The 12,546-nt window shown below is 38.8% G+C and overlaps 1 pseudogene; it reads left to right on the forward strand.

The window, feature by feature from the left end:
• Positions 1-1,905: 1,905 nt before the first annotated feature.
• On the forward strand, positions 1,906-11,311 carry LOC130863198 (zinc finger protein 431-like; annotated as a pseudogene).
• The last annotated feature ends 1,235 nt before the right edge of the window (positions 11,312-12,546 follow it).

Here is a 12,546-nt window from a genome sequence, read left to right on the forward strand (position 1 = left end):
TAGAACTTTGCACTTTTAAGTTTTAGGTACGAAATCCATTTGGATTCAATTTTGTGGAAGTTGTAAAGGGCATCTCTTGTGTTGGGTAGCAGTCCATTACTAAGCTGTCTTATACAAGAGTAGAACTCGTTTTTTTTTTCTGTTTTTTTGTTTTTTTTATTTTTTTGTTTTGTTTTGTTTGTTTTTTTGTTTTGTTTTGGTTTGGTTTGGTTTGGTTTTTCGAGACAGGGTTTCTCTGTGGTTTTGGAGCCTGTCTTGGAACTAGCTCTTGTAGACCAGGCTGGTCTCGAACTCACAGAGATCCTCCTGCCTCTGCCTCCCAAGTGCTGTACTCTGACTCTTCTTTGCTGGGATTAAAGGTGTGCACCACCACGGCCCAGCCAAGAGTAGAACTTGTGATATAAAGGAATAACCAATGCTTAAGATATAATAAGTCACAGAATTTAAGTCATAACGAGGGCTGCCTCTAAAATACCTCAAAGGTAAGTATATACCAAGCACATCTCTTAGAGATTAGGATGCTAGAATACAGATTTGTTCACCAGGATCTTCCGGACATTTAGCTATAAACAACTGCCATGAGACAACCCGGTTATACAACTTCCCACTAGGCTCTTCCCCTTCTCAAAGAACAGGCTTCTAACAAGTTCCTTAGGTGTCTTTACAAGATTACAACCAATATAAAGGCTGTTCTGCCAGAAAGGTCCAGTTTGCTTTTCTTTTTCTTTCTTTTTTGATTTTTTTGAGATGGTTTTTCTGTAGGTTTTTCTGTAGCTTTGGAGCTTGTTCTGGAACTAGCTCTTGTAGACCAGGCTGGCCTCAGATTCACAGAGATCTTCTTGTCTCTGCCTCCCGAGTGCTGAAATTAAAGGCATGTGCCACCTCTGCCCGACCAGTTGGTTTTTTTCTTAACAAAAGCATAGTTCTGCCTGTTGGGCAAGATACCTGGTGTTAATCATTTGAAAAGGAAACACACTGTTGTGTTGAGGGCTGTCCTGATCAATCAGACTAACTTCGAGGATCTTCTGAATGGAGAAGAAAGACTAGCTAGCCCCTTCTCAAATCCAGGAACGTGCTTAGAGTAGCCAGTAACATCTTGGGGTCTAGGCCTTGATAGCTTTCCCTAGGAGCCTGATGTATTAAAACAGAGCTCCTTCCCTTAAAGCAGGACTGTTCTGGCAAGAGCTGGTTGTGGTCTGGTGCCAGGGCCTTAAGGGTGGGGTTCTTTCAGATTCTGAGAACACAACTCATCATTCACATGGAGATATGATTATCAATCCTGAAAGGACTGTGGGCTCAGTCAGCAATATCCTTGAGAAGCCTTGTTTGATTGGCCTTCTCCTGTGTTTGTTCCACTGTACGTCAGTTTCTGCTGGCTTCCTACAAGTTCTCCATTTCCCCCCTGTAAGATACTGTTCTTTATTTTTTTCCGAGATAGGGTTTCTCTGTAGCTTTGGAGCCTGTCCTGAAACTATAAAACTAGCTCTTGTAGACCAGGCTGTCCTGAACTCACAGAGCTCCCGCTGCCTCTGTTGGCTGATCTCTGTGCGGGGGGGGGGGGGGGGGGGGGGGGGGGGGGGGGGGGAATAAAGGTGTGCGCAGCCGCCACCCATCAGTGAGTCTTTTTTTTTTTTTGGATATTTATTGAGCTCTACTTTTTTCTCTGTTCCCCTCCCTCTTCAATCTTCCCCCAAGGTCCCCTTGCTCCCAATTCACTCAGGGGATCTTGTCTGTTTTTACTTTCTACTTCCCATGTAGATTAAATCTATGTAAGTCTCTTTTAGTGTCCTCATTGTTGTCTAAGTTCTCTGGGATTGTGGTTTGTAGGCTGGCTTTCTTTGCTTTATGTTTAAAAACCACCTATGAGGTACCTGAGACATGACCAGGTGGAGCACCACGGGCGTCATGGGGAGACACATCTTCAACTGCTTCCCTTGGACCATTGATGGGTGCTTTCGGCCTGACACATTGACCGGGGCATTGATATTGTCACCGGTGAAGCACATCAGGGAAGGGAAGAAGGTGAGAGGGCACAGAGGGGAAGGGCAGATGATCCTCCTGCCTCCACTGCCCAGGTATGGGAGCTGCAGGCAAGTGCAGGGGTTTTAGGTGTGTGCCACTGTATCTGATTCTATGCAGTGTTGGGAATAAAACCCAGGGCTTCTTGTGCATCCTAGGCAAGAACTCTACCAGTTGGGCCACATCCCCAAAAGCCACACACTGTTAATATAACACACTTGTAGCTACTGGGGACAGAGTGCAACAATCTGCATAGCCAGTATCAATTGACCTCTAACCTAGAAATTAAAGATAATTTATAGTTATGATACAAAAAATTAAAAACCACCTATGAATGAGTACATGTGATAATTGTCTTCCTGTGTTTGTGTTACCACACTCAAAATAATGTTTTCTAGCTCCATCCATTTTCCTGCAAAATTCAAGATGTTATTTTTTTCTGCTGTATAGTACTCCATTGTGTAAATTGTACCATATTTTCCTAATCCATTTTTCAGGTGAAGGGCATTTAGGTTGTTTCTAGGTTCTGGCTATGACAAACAAAGATGCTATAAACATAGTTGAGCACATATCCTTGTGGCACTATTGAGCATCCTTTGGATATATACCCAAAAGTGGGATTACTTGGTCTTGAGGAAGGTTGTTTCCTAATTTTCTGAGAAATTGCCACACTGACATCCAGAGGGTCTGTGCCAGCTTGCATTCCCACCAGCAATGCAGAAGTGTTCCCTTTACCCCACAACCTCTCCAGCATAAGTTGTCATCAGTGTTTTTGATCTTGGCCATTCTTACAGGTGTAAGATGGAATCTCAGAGTTGTTTTGATTTTCATTTCTCTGGTGACTAAGGATGTTGAACATTTCCTTAAGAGTCTTTCAGCCATTTTAGATTCCTCTGTTGAGAGGTCTCTGTTTAGGTCTGTACTCCATTTTTTTTCTTATGGATTATGTGTTCTTTTGGTGTCCAATTTCTTGAGTTCTTTGTATATTTTGGAGATCAGACCTCTGTCTGATGTGGGTTTCAGTTTCAGGAGGTCCCATTTATTAATTATTTCAGTGTCTGTGCTTCTGGGGTTATATTTAGGAAGTGGTCTCCTGTGCCAATGCATTCAAGTGTACTTCCCACTTTCTCTTCTATGAAGTTCATTGTGGCTGGCTTTATGTTGAGGTCTTTGATCCATTTGGACTTGAGTTTTGTGCATGGTGATAGATATGGGTCTGTTTTCATTTTTCCACATGTTGATATCCAGTTATGCAAGCACCACTTGTTAAATATGCTTTCTTTTTTTCATTTGATATTTTTTGCTTCCTTGTCCAAAATCAGGTGTTCGAAGATGTGTGGATTGATATCCGGGTCTTCTATTCAGTTCCATTCATCCTCCTGTCTGTTCTTATGCCAATACCAGGCTGTTTTCAGTATTGTAGCTCTATAATAGAGTTTGAAGTCAGGGATTGTGATGCCTCCAGAAGTTTTTTATTGTACAGGATTGTTTTGGCTAACCAGGGTTTTTTGCTTTTCCATATGAAGTTACGTACCATTCTTTCGAGGTCTTTGAAAATTTTTGCTGAGATTTTGATGGGCATTGTGTTGAATCTGTAAGGTACTGTTCTTTTTAAGAAGCTTACTTGGCCTTAGGTTTTGCTTGTATCCTGGCAGTAGTGACACATGCCTTTAATCCCAGCACTAGTGAGTCAGAGGTGGGCAGATCTCTTTGAATTCAATGCCTGACTAGAGAGTAAGTTCCACAACAGTCTCCAAAACTACAGCAAAACTCTGTCCGAAAAAACCAAACAAAAAAAAAAAAAGAAAGAAAGAAAAAAAAAGGAAAGAAAGAAAAGAGAAATAGCTTGTATATCACTGAAGAATGGCCTGGTCACTGGTATACTTAAAAAATAATTTGAGGAATATTTTCATGTGTAAGTCTCCCATCTGCTTAGTTAGTGGCTCAGAGACTACTTAGTCTCCTGTCCCTATTTAAATTGTTCAAAGTGTCACTTGAAGCCCTAACCTAAAAGACTTAAGGATGACAACATATGTGGTATTCAAAATCTGTTCTAGGTTCTCTCCGCTTTCATCATTAGTGAGAGATGGATGCATGCTATCATTAAAGAGAATTTTTCATTAAACACTGAAGTATGTTGAGTGATTTCTCCCTGGAAGGCATATTAATTGTAAATAGCTGCACTTCTAGACTATTAAATGTTTTTGAAACAAGCTCTCTCATTTCAACCTAGGTTGCCTTGATGCCAGTCTGTTGTTTTCCAGGTCAAAGACCTTGCTGTCCTCTATATTACATCTTTAATTTTTTCATTATTTCTTTTTTATTATTTTTATTGAGCTATATATCTTTTTCACTCCCCTTTTCCTCCCCTGTCCCCTTCTACCCTCTGCCATGATCCCTAAACTCTCTGGAGATCTTGCTTTTTTTCTACTTCCCATGCATGTCTGTCTTAGGGTCCTCTTTGTTGTCTAGGTTCTCTAGGATTATGAATTGTAGGCTGGTTTTTCTTTTCTTCATTTTTAAAAGCCATTTATGAGTGTGTACATATTATATTTGTCTGGGTCTGGTTTACTGCTCATCAGTATGATGTTTTCTTTCTTTCTTTTGGGTTTTTTAATATAATTTTATTACAGACATTATTATTATTATTAATACAAATTTTAACCTCCTCCCTTCCTGCCATTTCCATCCCCCTCCCCCTTTTCTCCCTCCCCCTCCCTCTCCAGTCCAAAGAGCAGTCAGGGTTCCCTGCCCTGTGGGAAGTCCAAGGTCCTCCCCCCTCCATCCAGGTCTAGGAAGGTGAGGATCTCTGTAGCTTTGGAGCCTGTCCTGGAACTAGCTCTTGTAGACCAGGCTGGCCTCGAACTCACAGAGATCCGCCTGTCTCTGCCTCCCGAGTGCTGGGATTAAAGGCGTATGCCACCACCTCCCGGCCCAGTATGACATTTCTAAATCTATCCATTTGCCCACAAATTTCAAGATGTCATATTTTTTTCACTGTGTAGTACTCTATTGTGTAAGTGAACCACTTCATCTTTATACATCTTTAAAATTTTAAAATGACTGTACCAGCTTAGAGATTTGAAATTATATCTTTGAGTCATGTATTCTACTATCCACTGCAGTCCCAAGACAAGGAATTGCAAGTGGACTATGGTTTCTGCCTTTAAAGAAGACTAGGGAGAAACATGTATTGTTCACATTGAAGAGGGAGACAGGGTAGGCAATCAGCTGCTAGAGTCACCATTACGGAAAAGGACCTAATTGTGGCAGAAAGAAGTGATTTTGTATTAATTCATATAATATGAATGAAGACAAACCAGATTGCTGGGTATATACTTTGAGAAGGTGAGTTTGAGTCATGGAACATTGAGTTTGCAATTAGGGACCTTTCCTATGCATATGTGTGCAGTCCTGCTTGGCACAGTTAAGAAAGCTCAAAGGTTTGAGAAACAGGCCATTCATTGCCTGTAACTCTTTTACAGATCTCAGTAGTTAACATTCATTGTTTGATTTCTTTTCTCTCAAGTGCTGTTGCTTTTTATTTCTGTTTGGAGCAATATCTCCTGTAGCTAAGGCTTGCCTAAAATATATAAATAAAATTGCTTTGAACACATAATCTCCCTTGGTTGGCTTTTTTCCTGATTATTACCAATAACAACTTGTAACCTACCCCTCCTATGTGATAATATAAACATCTATAAACTATGTTTTAGGAGACTGGACATCGTTCTCTAGACTACTTACTGTTTGTTGACACTGAGATCTTGAGGGAACTTTAAGAAAATCATTCATTGTTAGGTTTTTGATGACAGGATTTTGTGAGGCTGGACAATTTTGTGAGGCAGTGCCCTTGAAGATGTTTTGGATGTAGAACCCACCAACTTCAATAGAGGCATTTTGAGATGTTGGATCATCTTGGTCATTCATTTTAATTGGTGTTTGGTCTCTTTGTTCTGAAAATATATAAACTTTTAAAGGTAACATGCATTACATGTATGAAATATAAAGCTTGAACAGTCAGTTAAAATTTTTTTCTATAAAACACATGTTATATGTTTCCTATTATTTTTGTGTTCTATATTTATTTTAGGGAAGATCTTTTCCCATTCAGTAGGCTGCCTTTTTGTCTTATTGATTTTGCCCTTTGCTTTACAGAAGCTTCTCAGTTTTAGGAGGTCCCATTTACTTATTGTTTTTCTCCTTGTCTGTGCTACTGGGGTAATATTTAGAAATCAGTCTCCTGTGCCCATGAATTGAAGGCTGCTTCCCACTTTCTCTTCTATCAGGTTCCATGTAGTTAAATTTATATTGAGATCTTTAATCGATTTGGACTTGAGTTTTGTGGATGGGATAGATACAGATCTATTTTCATTCTTCTACATGTTGACATCCAGTTATCCGTCATCCTCATGAAGTTATGTTTAAACTTGTTTTCTTCTGCCTCTTCTGGCTTAGGATGATCAAGTCTTCCTGTTGTATGACCATTGCTTTCTGGTGGTACCGTGTTGCTTTTCATGTTGTTGAATGAATTCTTGCATTGGCACCTACCCATCTCCTCCTCCAATTGATGCCGCCATTGTCACTGCTTCTTGATCCTATTCTTCCAGTGGCTCTCTGTGTGTTTACGTACAGTTCTTGGTCTGCTCTTCCGTGTCACTGTGTCTCAGGTAGGCACTGAGCTCTCTTGGCCTGCTCTCTTTAGTCTTCTCTCGTGGTTAGCTCTGTTCTTCCACTCTGTGCAGTCAGAGTTCCTTTCTTGGTCCACTCTGTGTAGCTGCAGCTTGTTTTTCAGAAGTTGTGGCAGATAGGAGGGTCTGATATGTGGGTGGGGTGTTGGAGCAGCCTACCTGTGAGAAGCTTGCCTCCTGGTAGGCTAGAAAAGATGAGGCAGGTGCGGGGGGACCCAAGGTTTTGACCCGGTATGGAGGGTATACAGAGTGGGGTGCCCCCTGGGTGGGTGGTCCCTTACATCTTGGTCTCTGTGCTTATTTGCAGCCTGTGTTTCAGCATTCCTCTGAGGTCACGGGGGAAAGGAGGGTTTGGGACAAAGTGGGACTTGTACCATACAGGATCCGATCGATGGGATGGGGCTGTTGGAGCAGCCTACATAAAGGGAACTTACCTGTTGGCTGGCTAGAGAAGATAGGTGGTTGAGGGGCCATGGTTTGCCCCAGTATCGAGGGCCTAGAGAATGGGGTGTTCTGCTGGGTGACCATCCTCTGATTGTGCCTCCATCTTCCTTTCTGCCAGTATCCTGTCAGTCTGGTTTTCTCACCTAACCTCTTCCTGCTCAGCTGTAGATCAATGAGATCATTATTCACCATATTCAGGGATTAATACATATTCATAGTGTATAAAAAGTTTGTTCCACAGCAGAAATACACAGGCCTGTGCCTCCTGAGTGCTGGGATTAGAGGCATGAACCAAAACAACTACCTTGTTCATCTTTTTTCTATGATTTCTCTCGAGTGTGATCAGTATTGTTGGTCTGCTTGCTTGTCACTCTCTTTCTGTCACTTAATAATCATTTCTCCTGCAAGACTGTATCCTATTCTCAATATGCAGAAATGACAAGTGAATCTCACTCAGCTTCATTCACAATGACGTTGCGATGCATTAGAACTTCTGTGTCATGGAATAAGAGTGAGAAACAGCAGAATTACATAAATATATTTTTGAAGAAGCATACATTTACAGTGTGATCAGTAGTATGCTTTTTCTTTTACCCCTATTTATATATCGTCATTTTAGAATGCAGTGACATATGATGATGTGTATATACATTTCACTTCGGGAGAATGGGCTTTGCTGGACCCTTCCCAGAAAAATCTTTACAAAGAAGTGATGCTGGAGACCTACAGGAACCTCACTGCTATAGGTAAGACTGTGAATTTTACTTCATTTTTTAAATAAGGGTACAACTCTTTCTTGCCAAGTGATTTTTTTTGTTTGCACTTTTGATTGCAAAAATGGGAGAATGACGGTAATAAATCAGTCATGATTCTAAGGTGAACTGAAGATATTATTTTAAATTTTGCAGTATTTCTGAAATATTTCATATATTTTCTGGTATTGTATTTTAGCCAACAATTGGGAAGACCATAATATTGAAGAACCTGATCAAATTTCTCCACAACATGGAAGGTAATTTTCATGTACAGTCACTCACAAATGTGTCTCTGAGGAAATTTTAATGTGTCCTGGAAGTTTTAAGGAGATGCAATAGTGTAGCAAGCACAGATTTATTTATTTACCGCATATTGATATCTAATTAGCACCTAACCATGTCCCTCAATGTAAGGTAATGAATTCATGTTAGCAGTGCATTCCTCTTAGAAAGAAGAGAACAACGCAATGTCTTAACAGATATCACCATTTGAATCATAGCTCCATTAGAGCTATGCCACTAAATTTCCGATCCATTTACTTTTATAGCACACAGACATTTTGTAGTGTGCACACAATGAGTAGGTGATGATTATATACTCAATGTTCAAAATCTTCTAATAACCAAAGAGTGCAGAGTAAACTTGTGTTACTCATATGCATTTAAAGACTTTACTAAGTTTATCAAGATGGGCAGTTTCTGAGAGTCAAAAATATTGTTCTTGACAAAATTTAATCCCTATACCACATGTCTGTGGGGAGCAAATATCAAACTGAATGAATGTGACATGGAAAACTTTTGTTTCCTTTACTGGGTATATCATATGTTACAATAGATATAAGCCATGTGAGCATAGGGAGATGGAAAGAGGCAAATTTTAAAAAATGTAGGAGTGCCTATTTTGAGTATACTTTCTGAATAATAAGTATACAGTTCACAGTTAATTGCCTTTCCAACTTCATTGGGGATTCATCAGCAAACTCATCTTTCAGAAAATGCCAGTGAGTACTAGGAATGTGGAAATTCTTCTGTTTGTTCCTGTTCACTTTACAAATATAGTATGACACACAGAGTCAGATAATTTATGAATGCAATCAGTACGGTGAACTTTGAGTTCTTACTGTTCTCTTCAAATACGTGTAAAGACCTCATAGAAAAAGAATACTATATATGTGAGTGTCTTATTTAGGTCATCTGTTGCTGCTGTCAATGAACAGTATTACCATGGTAACTCCCCTTTATTTTATTTTATTTTATTTTATTTTTTGAGACATGATTTCTCTGTGTAACAGCACTAGCTGTCCTGGAACTAGCTCTTATGCAACAGACTGTCACTGAACTCGCAGAGATCTGCCTGTGTCTGCCTCCTGAGTACTGGGATTAAAGGCATGCACCGCCACTGCCTGGTCAGACCACAGTAACTCTTAAAAATGAAATCATGTAATTGGGACTGGTTAAGAGTTTGAAAGATTTATTCTATTATCATAATGACAAGAAACATGGTGGCATGCAGGCATATGTGATGCTGGAGAGGTAGATGTGCATTCTACATCCTTGTCTACAGGCTGCAGAAGGAGACTGTGTGACACCCTAGGCATAGCTTGAACCTAGAGCACTTCAAGGCTTACCTCAAGAGTGACACACTTCCTCCAACAAGATCACACCTACTCCAACAAGGTCACATGTATTATCTAGTAGTACAAATACCTATGGACCAAACGTTCCAATACTTGAGTCTATGGGGGCATTAGCTAATCAAATACATCAGTAAGTTGTGTTAATAAAGACTCCTACCATCACAGGTATCTTTAAAGATGCAAAACAACCCATAATAAAGGGGAACACAGTGGGTGTAAACAAAGTGAAAACTTTAAGATCTAATTCCTCTTTAAAATTAGACCAAATTGTAAAGTGAATTCATATGGTGAAAATTATTCATTATTCATCAGTTTATTAATTGTCATAAAGCATTTTCATGTAACAATTATCTTTTCAGGCATGAAGAAATTTGCACTGGAGAGGAACTCTCTCAGGATATTCGGTGTGATAAAGTCTTTACATGTCACAGTTTTCTTGGAATGCAGAAGAGAAGACATGCTGAAGAAAAACCTTATGAATGTACTCAATGTGGTAAAGGCTTTGCTAATCACACTTATCTTAAAATACATAAAAGAACACATACTGGAGAGAAACCCTACAAATGTAATCAGTGTGGTAAAGCATTTGCACAACAAAGTCATCTCCGAGTACATAAAAGAAAACATAGTGGAGAGAAACCTTATAAATGTAATCATTGTGGTAAAGCCTTTGCATATTACAGTAGTCTCCAAGCACATGAAAGAACACATACTGGAGAGAAACCCTACAAATGTAATCAATGTAATAAAGCCTTTGCTCAATACAATAGTCTTCAATACCATAAAAGAATACATACTAAAGAGAACCCCTACAAATGTTATCACTGTGGTAAAGCATTTGCACAGCACATTTGTCTTCATTACCATAAAAGAACACATACTAGTGAGAAACCCCACAAATGTAATCAATGTGATAAAGCCTTTGCACAATACAGTAGTCTTCAACAGCATAAAAGAACACATTCTGGAGAGAAACCTTATGAATGTACTCAATGTGGTAAAGGCTTTGCAAATCCTAGTTATCTGAAAATACATAAGAGAACACATACTGGAGAGAAACCGTACAAATGTAATCACTGCAATAAAGCCTTTGCCTATTACAATAATATCATAAAACATGAAAGAACACATACTGGAGAGAAACCTTATAAATGTAATCAATGTGATAAAGCCTTCACACAACATGGTAGTCTTCAACGACACAGAAGAACACATTCTGGAGAGAAACCTTATGAATGTATTCAGTGTGGTAAAGGCTTTGCCACACACTGGTATCTTCAAATACATGCAAGAACCCATACTGGAAAGAAACCCTACAAATGTAATCACTGTGATAAAGCCTTTGCACAACAGAATTATCTCCGAGTACATGAAAGAACACATACAGGAGAGAAACCTTATGAATGTATTCAATGTGGTAAAGGCTTTGCCACACACAATTATCTTCAATTACATGAAAGAAGACATACTGGAGAGAAATCCTACAAATGTAATCAATGTGATAAAGACTTTCCATATCACAATAGTCTTCAACGCCATAAAAGATCACATACTGGAGAGAAGCCTTATAAATGTAATCAATGTGATAAAGCCTTTGCACATCACAATAGTCTTCAATACCATAAAAGAACACATAGTGGAGAGAAACAAATGTAATCAATGTGAGAAAGCCTTTGTAAATCACAGTAGTCTTCAATGTCATAAAAGAACACAGAGTGGGGAAAAGCACTATGAATGTAATCAATGTGATAAAGCCTTTTCATGAAATCATGCCTTCGAAGTCAAAAGAATTCAATCTAAAAAAAAAAAACCATAATAATATAATCAATGTAGTAAAGCCTTTATCTATCAAAATGACCTACAAAAGTATGAAAGAGTTCATACCTGAGAAATACTATGTAAATATACTTAAATACCAAATACTTCAATTGTGGTTGTGGTTTGTATTGTGTGTATACAAATCAGGATTTTCATCTATTTGGTAGAAGTGTTATAAAAATAAGGTAATAAGTAATCAATGTATAATCATAACATAGCCTAATGTGCTATAGATATGTGTATATTTTGTGTTCTGTGCTCCTTCATGTCCCCTTTAGTTATCTGTCACTTCATCTTGAAGTATTGCCTTCTAAAAGATGCCAGATAATTTAATGGAAATGAGACGCCAGAGAATTTAATGGCAGTGAGATTTATTTTTAAAAAAAACAAAAATATTTCTGTTGTCTGTGTCTGTAATATGATCAGGGGATTTGTAACCCTAGCAGATCTGTTTAGCGTGGAGGACAACTTTGAGGGACCTTCTGTTGCCATCTTCATATGTTGATATGGTCAGGTTCCAGCTTTGTACACTACAGACATGCCCTACTGAGCTGTCTCACTGATGCTCAAGTAAGATTAATTGAAATGTTATATCAGTAAAATATTTTTTTCAGATTGTAATAATATTGTCATCTAATGATGGAGGAAAACAGGACAATCTGAGTAATAAATCGTATTTGTAAATAAACATGATATACTGCTGTCTTTTTTTGATCATGTTAGTTTATTTTGAAGATTAAACACCTCTTCATAACCCTTTCTCAAAACCACAAATGAGTACCAGAGAATTGTCTCAGTAAGTATAATTGGTTACTGCTAATCCTAATGATCTGGGCTCAAATATCTGGGGGACCCATATTACTCCAACAAATATTTTTATTTCTACACATGGAATGTGGCATAGGAACATTCAGGAATCAGCACATACATAAATAGTTTTGATACCTGTAGAAGCCCCAAATGTGAGCCTATTCCACCTTTTCTGTAGGTCAATAACTTGAGATTGATCAAAGTTATTGACAACTGCGGCTACACACCCTGACTAGGATGAGGTTGTTTTGTAATTTGGACATTAAGATGGCCCATAGAGGTGGAAGAAAAGTTCCATTCCCAGAAAGAACCTGTTAGGTGCCTGTCCCCTGGAATTCTAATCCCAAGGAAACTGATGCTTATTTTTAAAAA

Source organism: Chionomys nivalis, chromosome 20, assembly GCF_950005125.1.
Source record: "Chionomys nivalis chromosome 20, mChiNiv1.1, whole genome shotgun sequence".
Lineage (NCBI taxonomy): Eukaryota > Metazoa > Chordata > Mammalia > Rodentia > Cricetidae > Chionomys > Chionomys nivalis.